Source organism: Myripristis murdjan, chromosome 17 (genome assembly GCF_902150065.1).
Source record: "Myripristis murdjan chromosome 17, fMyrMur1.1, whole genome shotgun sequence".
NCBI classification, from domain to species: Eukaryota; Metazoa; Chordata; class Actinopteri; order Holocentriformes; family Holocentridae; genus Myripristis; species Myripristis murdjan.
The window spans coordinates 12,968,554-12,983,901 of NC_043996.1; the positions used below are offsets into that span (position 1 = coordinate 12,968,554).

At 39.5% G+C, this 15,348-nt stretch overlaps 1 protein-coding gene across 1 annotated transcript in view; it reads left to right on the forward strand.

Annotated features, from left to right (window-relative positions):
• The window catches only part of slc1a7a (solute carrier family 1 member 7a), a 47,563-nt gene that overhangs the window by 12,727 nt on the left and 19,488 nt on the right, over positions 1-15,348 (forward strand). The window lies entirely within an intron of this gene.

The window sequence follows — 15,348 nt, forward strand, 5'->3', positions numbered from 1 at the left end:
TCAAGGAACTCTGATGTAAAACTGTGACCTTTGAAAGAGGTGGCCTGTATTTGGACACAGACACAGTGATAACATGTTAGTAGGATATGTTACATTTACAGCCACAACCAATGGGGTTGACTGGGGTCTGAAAAAAAAAGTTTCAGGGAGAGGTAAAAAAAAAATCTCTAACTGAAGGCACAACACACTGATGTAAATAGCAGCTCTGCATCACAAAACAACAAGTGGAATGAACATCACAGACTAATGACAGCGTAAGACTACAATATCTGGGGGTGTATTTTTTGTAAAGGAGAAATATGAACGAATGATCCTAAGGGACAGAAACTCATTTTAAATTAGAAATTATTTTCCAAATAGCGTCCTGATTTTTTTTTTTTTTTTTTTTTGAGGCAAACCTGTTGCCCTTTTTTGGCATGGAGGCGCTCTCAGAACGACAGAGCCAGTTGGATTCTCCCGTCTGACTATTTTCAGCCCAAAAGCCTTTAGTTGCCTACATGTGGTCAGTGATGTACAACACACAACCCCCGCCCCCCCAAAACAAATCATGCAAACGCACCGGTTACATGCAGGGCGCTTTGTGCAATAAGCTACTTACAATCTATGCAACAGCAAAGACTGGATGAGAAGTTAATCCTCCCTTCCTCCCTCCCTCTCTCTCTCTCTCTCTCTCTCTCTCTCTCTCTCTCTCATCCAGTCTGTCCACTTCCCCTCTATGCCAAGTAAAGGACAGTGTGGATGTCAGTGTGTGTGATCGCACGGTCCACCCCAGTTTTACACATACAGAGAAGATCACCTAAGTCTGTGCAAGGTCCCCTGCCAAACGCAAGGCACGTGATGGCTGAGGGACGTTAATTACAACTAATCTGAAGCAATGGATGAAGGAAGGGGGACACAACTAGCCGAGCTCAATACACCACTTCAGCCTTTACTGTACCTCCGGGACTGAAGAAGCAATCAGGGCAAACTGTCAGCAGCCTGACAAATGGTGGGCTCAGGCTGGTGGAGCTGTTGTTGACTCAATATTCTGCCTGCAATAATGGATAATGACAGTGGAAGGGATAGCTTGTTGCTGTGTTTGGACAAAGTGTTATTTACATATCTTTGCATCCCTCTGTTGGACGGTATCCTACTTCTCGCTGCATCTATCTATCTCTCTCTCTCTCACTCACCCACTGATGAAAACAGAGTATGTCAAGATCGGGATGCACAGACAGGCTGGTTGACATGGCGCATGGTATAGTAGGGCTTATCTAGGGGTGAATATCCGTGCCAGCCCGTCCCCATTTTTCCCCCTCCCAGCGCCATCTGCCCACCAACCAAAGCGGAAACCAGATTATCCCATGAACGCGTCATGCAGAATCAATGGCCATTCCACTTACTGCCTCTTTATCCTCCTTTTTTGTTGTTTTTTGAGGTGGGAGGTTGTAATTAGATTTAAGTATTTAATGAATAATAATGATCAGACCCTGAAATGAGACTGTGTTCGCTCAGTACATCTCGGTGCTTTTTGCGGAGACATTGCGTTGGAGATCTGGAGGTCAAAGGTCAAGCATCTGCAGCATATGGACACAACAAAAACAGTGTCAAGCCTGATGTGATGATAGTTGGATCTGTCTTGTAGTGACATGTAGATGGATCTTGAGCGTATTGACTGTTTACGATGTGATGTGACTGTTGAGCTATTTTGAGATCTGGCAGCCTTCAAACATGCATCGATCTGAACTTTTCACGGGTAGTGAGGGCAGAAATAATGAACAAGGAAGGTGAATGTCACCAACAGCCTTCACTTGGTATGTTCAGTAAGGCCATATTTTGAATCAAACATCACGTTTGTGAACAGTAACGTCACTGGGCATGAAAGGATGTTTATTTTTTAAGCATCACACAATGTAGTTTCTTCCTCAGAAAATGAAGCTGGATGTCAGTCTTTATGTATTTTCAGTTGATTTTCAAGTCACTTCATAATGGACTGAAATGATTCTCAGCATGACAGTAGCCTTCAAGCCCAGTTGGAATTGTGATGCCCATGAAAGATACAAACATTGATATGACTTCTTAAATCTTTTCAGATCAGTGTTTACAAGCAGCATGCGGTCCTTATGACTGTATTTTCATCAAACAACCTCTTCTGATTCTCATCTCCAGACTCCAGCCCACAGTTTTAGGATTATAAGACCAAGGCAAAGGCACCCAAGAGGCACTTTTTAATCACCAAACTTTAATTATCAAGCCCTGTGTTTTGCATTGAAATTTGTCATGTCCTTGCCTAATAAAAGTCCTCACACAGGTGCAGGATAACAGGAAATTAAATCATTCTGCTGGTAGCGAGATATTTTCCTGTGCATTTTGCTGGCAATGGAACAAAATTACAGTTTTATGTACTATTCTTTGTGCAGCAGCAGCAATATGTAGTGAAGGCAGCAGAAAAAGACTTTCTAATTCTAATTTCATCTTGATGACCTTCCTGGATGTCATGTCGACTCAGCAGGCATACATCATGTACTCATCAAGTCATATTGTGATGGCGTGATTAGGCTTGCAGCTTTCCCATGTTGTTTGTTACTGATTTAGTACACAGAGAGCTCTCCAAAGCCATTGCACAGAGAAGAAATGAGAGAATAAAGTATGAATTCTGCAAGTCCTGCAGTACTTCATGTGTGTATATTGTCAGTTTTGACAGTAGGTAAAAAAAAAAAAACACTTTTTTTTTTGGCATCCTGTCAATGCCTGTGATAATTTTAGGCTGATGTAGTTCCATGGAATTGTGAAACAAGTTTTCACAATTTCACATTTCACATTCAGGCACAACATCACATTGTATGTTGAGTGGCACTTAAACAACAAAAGCATACGTGGGATGATGTTCCTACCATCTGGTGGGAGTGAGCAAGGTGCTGCAGCCATACTGCCGGTCCAGAAGACAACGCAGCCTATAGCCCATTTTGTGAAATGCTTGAAGATTTCAGTTTTCCCATATAAACTGTCTAATTGTTGGTTTGCCCCCCCACCCCCACCCCGCTTGGCCTAGTACTCTTACTAAATGCTGTTCTTGCTGTTTGTGCTGTACTTGGTAGAGCAAGGCTTCGCCTCTGAGAATTTGCTGGTTATTACTGGTTCAATCCAACTGACATACAGCAGAGTTAGATGTGCTTGAGGTTTACAGAGAATTGATTTCCTTAATGCCAGTCGGCAGACAGACAGACACATGAACACACAGCAGGGCTTCCTGACAGGCCATAAAACATATATTGGCCTCAGAATCTTATAATTATTTAATATTTCATTAAATCACTAAATCCAAGGGTTTGTGCTGAACAAACATAAGAGGTTCAGTCGACTTCATCTTTGACATGTAATTTCTCTCACCTTGTTTGTCCCACAAGACCTGAACAGAGGTTATCGGTGGCTGTTGATGGACAAATGTTAGACTGTCCATAGGCAGCCTTGTCCTTCATTTGAAGTGTGAGCATAAATTTTACCCCGTTAATGACAGCTGGCTGACAACAACAGCTCACTGATTGATTACTGACATGGAGTTCATGAATCAGATATTTCTCCAGAATGGTTACTGCTGCCTTTTTCGGTAAACATATCTGCACTTTAAAAAAGCTTTGAAGGCACAGCTCTCCAAAGAAAAAAGGAGAGACACGGTGCTTCATAGATGAGATAGATAATTTTTTGTTACATGCTTATGGCAAATCGCACTGAATTGATATTTTTGTGGTGCCAGTTTCTACACCAGCCAAGTGATTAATGTCAAAAAATGCAATTCTGGAGTTAAATTAGAGTTTCTTCTTTTGAATTCCCCTAACTCCTCTTCACTGCCTCTGTATTTTAAAGAGCAAATCTGGTGTGAAAGTTACTGCATATGTAGAGGCTTTAAGTAATCCTGGGACTTCAAACAGCAAAATTGCCACAAAGTAGACCAGCAAGTTAGTGGATGTGCCCACATGAGATGATCTGGCCTGCTCAGAGGGCACAGTGTGTGTCATTAGTATGCCATGGATATGGATAACCCCGATCTAAGGAGCTACAGCCTCCTCTTTTTCATCTGAAGGAGGGATTACTGTAATGCTCTTGCTCAACAAAGGTGCAGCAGGGAAGGACTGTAAGCCCCATATGGTCCAAAAATCTTTTAGCAGATCTGCTGTACGTGTCTGCTTCCCACACAATCTAGGTAGCTTCACATGGCAGGTGAGGCTCTGTAATCCTGCCTGGACTCCAGATGAAGCTTTTCTCTGAGAGCATCTCTCTCTCTCTCTCTCTCTCTCTCTCTCTCTCTCTCTCTCTCTCTCTCTCTCTTTCTCTCTCTCATGCACACCATGTTTCATTTAGTCAACTAAATTGTGACGACGCAGCCAGCTAATTGAGACAGCTATTTGTCCTTTTTCAACATCCTTTTTTCAGACAAACAGTGACAAAGACCGACTGAATCACCAGTAATCCTCACTAAAACTGAATTCCTTGTTGTGAAGGCCAATTACAATGTTATGAAACAAAAACTTGAGTCATTCAATCAAGTTTGTTTTCTCTGTTTTTTTTTTTCTTATCTCAATCTTATTGTATTCATGCACAACAAACAAAATTTACACAGCATAAATTTCCACCATGCCATTTGTCAAAATTCCATCACCAAATATAAGCTTGCCTACTCACAAATTTTTTATTTGGCCTATAAATAAAATGACTGAAATATGAATTACGAGTGAATTAAAATGACACTGAGCAGACTAGTAAAATGGCAGATTTAGTCGACTTAACAGTAACCAGAATAAATCAAAACACGATTGTAACTGCTGCTCACATTGTGACAAAAAACCAGGACCAGATGTCTAGATGACAACATGTTGCCTATACAGAGAAATTTTTGCTTAACCCTGTAAAGCCTGAACTATGAAAGAATTGGCAGAAAATTCCATTTTTTTGAAACTGAACCCTTTATTTAGTCCTGTAACAAAATGTAAAAAAAAAAAAAAAAGATTTTTCAAAAAATATGTTATTACATACGATTTTTCTGTTGTATTATATATGACAGTACTTGAAGCCCCAATGGTCCAGGGTGAACAGGGGAAGTGTCCAAAGGTATACAACAGTATTTTGGTCAAGTATTGATTAAACTTAAAACGGAATGTGTTATTTGATGAAGTGTATCATATATGATACAAAGGGCTTTATAGGGTTAATGCAAAATAATCAGTGGAGCTGTATTAGCCTGGGGCAGTCATGCTATGATTTTTGTTTTGTTTAATACACAAAACACAATCTGGGCTCTGTCAGATTCAAGCCTTTTGTAAAAAGAGGTGGGCAACAACAAGCATGTGCAAAACAATACATCAGGTGATTGGATCAACCATCTGCCAATCATTAGCTAACACTGAAACAAGTGTCATAGGGCACAACAACAGCAACAGCTCTTATCAATGGTAAGCATATCGCTGGCTTGGAATAGTGGAATACTGAATATAAAATGTGGTTTATCAAACTTTTTTTTACATACTGTACTTATTGTAGCGCAGGCTAATTATTTTAGGCGCTATGGATTGAACTAACATTTGAAAAAAATAAAATCTCATGGGTGCTGATTGGTGCAACCACTTTTTGATAAGACACTAAATGTTTCAGCTGAAGAGTGGCCAGACTGGTTTCAAGGGTCAATCTAATTTGATCTCGCTGTTTTCACTGTCTTGCTGTTTTCACCGTCTTGCTGTTTTCATAAGAAATGGATTGTAGCTTGATAGACAGACATACTTTTTTCACCTCAGGCAGGCCTGAAAAACAACTGACGGCTCTTGTTATGCACCAGTCAGCTCCATCATGAGCTTTCCATGCAGACCAAATTACAGTCTGACTTCAGTGGACGTCTCGCCTTCTATGGCATGTAAAGCATATAGCTTTGTTGTTGTTGTTGTTGTTGTTGTTGTTGTTTTTGTTTGTTTTGGGGTTTTTTTCTGTTTCCTCGTGGCAATTCTGCACATGCCAGCTGATGAAACACAGTATTATAAATGAGTGATCTGTTTTACTGGTGTTGTAACCTGACTGCAATCGACGCACAGCCTCTAGTCAGTACCAATCAGGACGTTGACAGAACAGGAGCGACACTGTTGATCATACTGTCATCTCAGTGTCAGGAGAATTGATTTGCTTCTACCTGGTGGTCAGATGGCCAGGCCATCTATATAAACATTTTTTTTAACATAGTAATCCGTGGATTTGATTCCAAACAAAACAATGGGGTAGAGACATTTATCTCCCTTTGATTTCAGTTCAGATATAGAATAGATAATACTTTGCAATACTGATGCATGCATTAAGCATATGTTAATATTTCAGTGTATGGATCATGATGCACTGAGGCATAAACGAATGATTACATGATCAACAATGAATGCCGTTCCTACCTGAGATAAATAATTTGCGGTGCCATGTATTAATAGTGTTAACAAAATGAATTGATGCATTAATTACCACTTAATTATTAGCTAATGCATATTTATTAGCTAATGATTTGTAAACACCATCAGGTAGTTGTATAGTGCCCAGTTTCAGAGGGTGAGCAATTCAAGCACACAGCTCTTAAATGATATTCAATACATCAAATCATGGTATTAATTTCAAGTTCAAGAGGAATTAGTCCATTATAACGAAGATTAACAAGAGTTAGCTCAGATGGGAAAGTCATCCACTCTTGATCATTTAATCATCAGTTTCATATATTAGTTCAAGTATAACCATACGCTTAAATCATGTACCATTATTGTGAAGTTTTAGCTAATATTATTGAACTCACACAGGTGAATATAGTGTGAAAGAGGAAAGACATTACAAATATAGTAGTATATCAAGCTATGAAAAGTAAGGCAGGACTTTATGGTGGATAGATTATATTAGAAAAAATATGTTTGGGGTCACTTTAAATTGTAAAGATCATGTTGCAAACTGTGCAGAGAGTGCAGAGGGGGAGGATCAGATAAATCCACAGCATAGCAAATGCAGTTGCGTTTTTGGCTCTTTTTTATATTTGTTTGTATTCATTCGCAACATTTCCGGGTTGCAGAGTTTTTCTCGCAACATGGAGACAGAAAAACTGCACCAAACATCTGGACTGTGATGCTCCAGTATGCATGCAGTACACAGAATTTGCCTGCTGTTTTGGCTGACGTTTCTTTGTCAGTTTGTCCGTTTCTTTGTCTGCCAGTTGAAATCTGCCACTTGTCGTTCTACCGCAGAGCCTGAGTGGATAGAAGGGACGTCTGGTGGATTCATGGCTATTTCCCGTGGCACACCCAACCCGACTTCCAAAGAATTTCGATAAATTTGTTGCACAAGTAAATGCTGTTTCATGTGTGGGCTTAACACGAGTTTAAATTTGCATCACATCTGCCACGGGAATGTTGTTGTAAATGGTTGCCATGGTAACACATCAGCTTTGTCATTATTCATGCACCAAATTAGCACTGTTTTCAATTACAACATTTGTATTCCAGCCAGATGAGTGTTGGTTTGAGTGGGAATGACAGTTCTATCTATTCAGATTCTTCACTTTCTACCTGTGTATTTCCACAGAGAATTCAGTGTTTTTTTTTTTTTTGTTTGTTTGTTTTTTTTAGATGGAGGTCATCTAATCCTCTGTGACCAGAGCAGGGCAAGACCCATAGCTATTACTGTTGCAGCTGCAGTAGCTGTCTACACCCAGGGGAGCAACACTCAGACAAACCTGTGTTACATCTTATTCTAATTCCTGTCACAACATAGTGTCCATACTTCCAAAGCAGAAATAAACAGAAAAAGCTCAAACTCAATGAATTTCAAGACAACTCCAAGACAGACTGAACGTTCATCTCTGTGCATCATCCTCCATTTCACTCACAACCATGTAATTCAGTAACATATTGGAGTGCACATGCAAATAAGGTGCAAACCATCAATCCAAATTATCTTCATCAGGGCAACATGACACCCTAAAGAGGGCAAACTGCTAAAACATGTCAGTGGTGTAAGCATAAACAAATACCTTAATTTATATGGAGACAAGTGTGCAACCTCCATGTATTTAATTATCATCACTCACAGCCTTGAATTATCTTAGAGTGAGGAGTCAGAGCATGGTGGATGATTTCCCACAAGGGCTGATCAAGCACACATTGGTTGCATACTCATTTTACATGCCTTCGCTCCAGGAATACAGTCTTTTCTGTGCATCCTAGTGAACAACATCAAACAACCAGACACTCCATATGCTTATGACTTCTGGTGGCTGTTTATCAGGGTTGGTGTGAAGTACAATGGCTAAATTAAAGTGGTAAATGCTCAAGCAAGGTGGGAATAAATCTTGCTCCCTTCATGAAATAGAGGAGTCCTTTGACACCTTTAAAGACAGGTTAGATTTTTTTTTTTTTTTTTTTTTTTATCTTTTTAGGGTCTTAGGCTTATTATTTAAAAAATGAACATCAAAAGTGTCTCCATACCAAAGGGCATTTTTCATGCTGGCTGCACATATCAAACAGAGAGTCCCCCTAGGCCCCATTTTGGTTCAGAAATCCAAATGTGAACGATGTGACCACCTCTTCAATAAATCTTTATCAAGAGACGTAGCCTTTCACACAAAGTTGTATTGCAGATTGAGCTGTCCTTTGACATTAACATAATTTCCTTTAGGGTTGAAGAGAGATAACATCAAGAGCTCTCCAGTAAAGGTCAGCACTTACAGAAACACAAAAATCAAATAATGATCCCTGTGGGGGAGAGCAAGTATGTAGCAGAGAGATGGATTTTCAGCATCTGTAATAAAGTCCTTCAAGAAATGAACGTATGTTGGTTGGTCAAGTGGTTCACTTCTTACTTGACACATAGGAAACAAGTCTGTGATGTTGAAGGGACCCTCTCGGATTCTTTGAGTATAACATGTGGGGTGCCCCAAGGCTCTATCCTAGGGCCCCTGTTATTTTTAGTATACATTAATGATCTGTCAGCTGCTGTGCGGTGCAAGTTGTTATTATATGCTGATGATTCTGCTTTACTTGTCCCAGGGTGTAATGTAAAAGCCATTGAAAACACTCTTGGCATAGAGCTTGAGTCCGTCAACCAGTGGCTAATTGACAACAAGCTCTCTATGCATCTTGGCAAGACGGAATCAATCTTGTTTGGTACAAAAAGGAAGTTGGTAAAATCAAATACTTTAAAGGTGATGTGTAATGGGGCTGAAATTGTGTCTAAATCAAGTGTTTCATATTTGGGTTTGACATTGGATCAATCACTTACTGGTGAATTCATTGCAGCCAAAGTGTTAGCTAAATGTGCCTGTAAGTTGAAGTTTTTGTATCGCAAGACCAAGTTGTTTGAGTTTTCTGTGAAGAAATTATTGGCAGTAACGCTGATTCAGTGTCATGTGGATTTTGCGTGTTCTTCATGGTTTTCTGGGCTGACTGTGAAACTTAAAAACAAATTCCAAGTGTTGCAAAACAATGTTATTCGGTACCTGTTAAATGCACCCCCCCGTACTCATATTGGCAGGGAGGAGTTTGCAAGAGCTGGTCTACTTCCTGTTCACCTAAGAGTGGAACAACAAAAGCTAAACCATATGTTTAGCATTGTAAATGGGCAGGCTCCCAAATATTTATGCTCTGGTGTTACCATGGTCCACACACACCATGGTCATAACACGAGGGCCAGTATCCGCTCCTGTGTTGTCCCCAGAGTGTGTAATAATGCAGTTAAAAATTCTTTTTTCTACACTGGGATCATGGCATGGAATTGTCTGCCTACTGCCATAAGACTCCTAACATCTAGAGAAATTTTTAAAAGGCAGGTCAAGCAGCTTTTATGGAAGAAGGTGAATGTGCCTTGATTCTAGATAGTTTTTCTGCTTTTTAATTGTTTTATTTGTGTATTTGTTTTATTGGGATGTCTTCTGTTCCCACCTATTTTTGTATGACCTCTGTCTTGACTTTGTCTGTTTCTTGTCTATTTTGTTTCTTGTATGTAACACCAAGGACCATGCTGGAAATAAGTTTTGTACTTTTGCATGTCATCCGATGGATTGCTGTTTTATTTGTCTTAATCCATAAATAAATCTATCTCTATCTATCTATCTGTGCACTCAATGCCCTAAAATTAAAAAATAATATTTAAAAAAAGCATCTACTAGTGTTAGGCACACATTAAAATGCTGTAAAATTGGCTGTCACCTGTTCATTAGCTACATCATAATGTCAGCTTTTAAATCAGACAGTGAACACAGGGGAGATCCCACTAGTGGCCCCATTACTAGTGCGTGACATACAAATTAAAAAAAGCAGTTAATATCTATTAAAGGGTGCTGCTAAATTTACCGACGCTCTCATAAATCATGTTCGTCTGTAATCAGTGTCAATGAAGACTCACACACGCTTGCGGTTGCTGGCCTCAGGCTGCAGCACCCCTACAAACCACCAAAACTGATTCAGTGTTGAACGGATCATTTTATTTCATTTCTATAAGTGATGTGCTCACATGCCCTGCTCATCAAACGGCCCAAAAAATGTCAGGTAGAGAGAAACTGAGGCCTTTGCTTCCTCACAGATTCTGGCTGTTTGGCTGCAGGCAGGGCTCTGCTGGGGTCCTAAGGTTGTTGTTTTTTTTTTAGGTTTAGGTTTAGGTCACATCAGTTTAGTTGGATGCATCCTCTTTTGAAAAGCTATAGCAAAAACAACAAAAACAACATGCAACATGCAACTGTCAGATAGAGCTATCGTCTTTGTAAATTGTGCTACACAGAGAAAAAGTCTGGTTGCTCTGTTGTAATGACCATTTTTTTCTGGTTTAGAGATACTCAAACCCAAGACGGCAAGTTAAATGCCGAGTAATACAAAGCAATTTTAGGCTGAAGTTCATCACGTGGCTCCGTCCTGTTGATATCAGTCTCAACCTGGGCAGTGGGAGCAGAGTATTTCAAGGACTTCACACTATTTCAGTTCTAACGTTAGAGGCAGCCATACTAAGAATGACTTATAGATGAAAATAAACATCCAATACATCTCTCAGAAAGTTCGGAGTTAAACTTTGTGTATATCAATCACAGTCAAGCAGAGGTAGAAATGTAGCTGCTAGCAGTCTCTGAGCGGCTTCAAAAGGAAAATGTGACTTATTTCTGAAATTAAAAGATAATCTGCTTTTTTGGTTTGCTTAGTTAGTTTTCTTTATTTTTGTTTTGTTTTCCCCGCAAGATTATCGATATGCCTCCTGAAAGAGAGACAATCATTGATTGAAATACCTATGCAAGGACAAAATCTCAATATGTTTACCACTAGACTGACTACAAAGTTTGGGAAATTTTCTTGGTGTAAGTAAAACACTTTATTTTCAATTCAAAACCAATTCGGGAAACTTGTGCTTATGCAATGCTGACATAATAAAGAAGAGATTACAGATACTGCAGAGCTTAAGATAAAGTTCCTCGGTGACCTTTAGGTGACCTTTCCAAAGATCACAAACCTCTCACAAATCTTTCAGCCCGCATCAATATCATCCACAGCTTTCATGGTTGCAGAAACTGACCAGTACTGTAAGAAAATATGATTTGAGCCTAAAAAATTTCAGTTGCTCATGAACAATTTTCTTCAAAAAGACAGTTTGGAGATAAGTGCAGTTATTCAATACAGTGGGGTAAACACGCTTTAAAAAATTTTTAGGAATCTCATTATTGACCAAGGTCAAACTAAAAAGACATGCTCGTAGTGTCTGCCTATTGATGCTTTCTTTTTTAGCTTAGCTGTTATAATTGTAGTAATTGTTGAACAGGGTATGTTTTATGTTTTAACTGAGTTTTGGATCTATTCAGAGCATCTGATTAAAGATGGTCAATGGAGGTTTTGGGTACAAGTGGCACAGAAGCTACAAAACACTTAGTGCCTGGTGTTTCAAGCATACACACAAGGACATAAAATTGTTTTCTCTATAAAAGGAACAATTCAGCATGGATAAATGAGGAGCAAAAATGAGGGGAAAGTATGAAAAATATTGAGCAGATAAAAGTAATGGATAAAAGGACACGCTGAGGAAAGGATGCTTGGGTGCAACTGGATTTCCCAAGTAAATCCCACATTTTACAGATCTTAAGGTTGGCAATAAATGATAAAAAACTGAACTGAGGTAGATTATGTTCAGTTTTGTGATTCCATGTACATCTGTAACAGTAGCAAACACCCAAGTAGAGCTCGACTCAGCGGGAGCTGGATCACACATTAAAGCACCGAAGGTGCAGCCAGATTTAGATCTGACTTTTATGTGGCATCCAGCTTCATCAAACACCACCTATGCTTTGAATTATAAATGCCGTCATTGACAAAAAACTGATGCTGCCAGCTTCCCTCAGAGGCCAACGTGTGCTTACTGTCAAAGAAGAGCGAGAAATATTACAGACTGAGCCCGTAATAAACCTACTGTATCGCACTGCTGAATTTTAACCACAGCATATCGGCTAAGGTGCAGACAAATAGGCCAGAAAAAACATATCTATGATGCACGAAATTGGATAAATTCCAGGGAGATTTTCTTTTAGCAGAGTGCGCCCAGTTCTGAATGTTCTTCATGTGGAGGGTCATGCCTTCATCTCTGCATCATTTCATTATAATGGCTCCAAGTCCAATGGGGCACTTGTGCACTTACGCCTGCCATTCTTAGGTTGAGATCACATGTAATACTGTCCTTTTTCTTCCACACACATAACTCCAGCAACAGGGCAAAACCGGTCATTTTCATCATGTTGTTTTACTTTCATGGGTCACTGCTTGCAGCAAGTTCCTCCTGTTACCTTCAAATTCACTTAACCTGATTTACTTTTTTTTTTTTTTTTTTAATCAATCAGGGTTGATTTGACCTCAGTAATCAAAACCTCCAGAATATTATGATCATAATAAAAATTATTACAAGTTTATGTGTCAGTTTCTTATGTTTCTCGTTGACTACCTAAATAGCCCTTTAAATGTTTTATACAGCTAACACAGAAGTGTACAGGACATTGACAACATATCATCTTGTTAACCCAGTTGTCTCCCATAAATTAGGAAAAGTCATTAAATATGAAGCAAAAATGAAAAGGTGTGACGATATCATTGTGAGAGTGAATAGCATTGTGTATCTGTGATCCCGACATTGATTGTGAAAGGTGAAAGGCCTGTATGACAGGACTGGCTCAGGTTTGTACAGAAGCGCAAATGTGGAAATGAAGTGGAGGATTAGTGCTATTCAGTATATAGAAGCCATATTTTCACAGCTCAGAGACGTGATTTGGCCCCAATTTGCTCTTAAAGCTTTCTCATCCCCTGTGTGACTGTGGAAGACTGACAGGAGATGGAAGCGCCCCGGTCTGGTGATGTGGGATGAGCGGAGCGATGGAGGGATGAGAGCAAACGGAGAGATTCAGCAGCCGCGTCCAGACACTTGCCAAGCCGAGCCAGATTACACTTTGGACTGGGAGCAAATCTTGTCACAGCAGCTCAAGAGATAGAGCGTGATGTCTCTTCATGCTGTATCGTCACTGGCGTCACCCCTCTTGTTGTGCCAATATTTCAACATCGTCTGCGTTCTTAGGCTTCTCCGTACCAGCTGAAAAAACACAAATCATCTGTTTACATATTCAAAGCTGTACGTTTGAATCGCAGTTACTGTGTTGCTTACTTTTGAGGTCCTGCAGTTGTTGAATGTGTATGTTTGTGGAGTATGGTGGAGAAAAATGGTGGTTTGGTGTCCAAATAGCAATTTGTGGGAGCAGCCCAGCAGCTCACGTGATAGAGCGTGCACCACATGAATCAAGGCTGTGTCCTTACTGCAGCGGGCTGGGTTTGAACCCGGCCTGAGCCCTTTGCTGCATGTCATCCCCTCTCTCTGTTGTCTTTCCTGTCTCTCTCCACTGTCACTATCAAATAATGCAGAGATGCTGAGAAAAAAACAACAACAACAAAAAAAAAAAAAAACAATTCTCAAAAGTGGAGTAGACATGTTCCCCCATCCCTTGTCAAAATTACTCCCACAACGTGAGAGACGGAAAGAAACAGAGAGGCTCAGAGATCCTGCAGATGGACCATTTTCTTCCGGCTGAAAAAAATTTCCTTCACTGTTTGATACTGACTGCCCTCTAATGTGAGACATTTTCTGTGCTGGAGATTGCCTTTTCTGAGACAGCTGTGGCAGTATCTTATATAAAAGGCTTCAGCAGTTTGGTAACAGGTTTACTGAGCTGACTTAAGAAGCCACCATCTTCCGCGGTGATGCCTTATGATCTGAAGCCTCCTCTGATGTGAAGCTCACTCGAATGGCATTTACACGCGAAGCATATCATCCCGATGCATTGTGAGTCATGTGTTCAGTCCCGCCAGAAGGTTCCCTTTTCACATTGTCAGGGAAATGCTTAAATGAGTACTTTGATCTTTTGAACCGTAGTGTATTTTTATTCACCATCACAATAGACTGATTATCTCGGTTCTTTGACAGCAAAGAAACCCACGGGATTCAAAGGGAAAATCTAACAATCCTGTTTTATGACTGATATAGTCACAAAAAACTGGGGATGCTGCTCTTACATATTGTGCCCGATGAAGACAAATAAAAGATTCCCGTTCTAAATGTAGAGAGTATCCCTCTGAAATAATACATGCTTTGCCATTACAGAGACGCCAAGCCTTTTTTTTTTTTTTTTTTATAATTTACATTTGTCAGTGCATAGAAGAAAAGCATTAAAAAAAAGAAACACGTAGACACCCTACATCCACATACCAACATGCTTACACTGACAACAAATAAAAACACATAATAGAGGTATATAATAATAGAAGTCATGAAAGATTCTTTGCAAAGGCGAAGAAAATCTTGGTAAAAATTGGTAAAAATTGGTTAAAAAAAAAAAAAAAAAATTCCACAGCACACTGTCAGATTGGTGTAAAGTTAAAATGCCTTTATTTCACAGAGATTTTCTTCACCTTTGCGAAGAATCTTTCATGAGTTGAAATAACACCCAAAGTTAAAGAGCACCAGTTTGTGATCATCTGAAAGACCCAAGTAGCACTTCCACTCCATTGTCTCTGCACAATATAGATGTATGTAAATAGTTAATGCATGCCAGCTTAGTCTATGACAAAGTGTTAAATGCTCACCTAATTGAAGGTACGTCCAGGAATCACAGAAATCCAAACACAGTCAGTAAAAGTACAAGAAATTAAGCTTTTTATCACACCAGCGAAAACTTATTTCAGACTTATAAAACTTATTTATTTATTTATTAAGTTATATAGTTATTTAGTTTTTCCTTTGTGTATATACTGATTATTTCAGTGAGCCCCTTGGGGTTTTTTGGTCTTTCTGACTTTAATATTG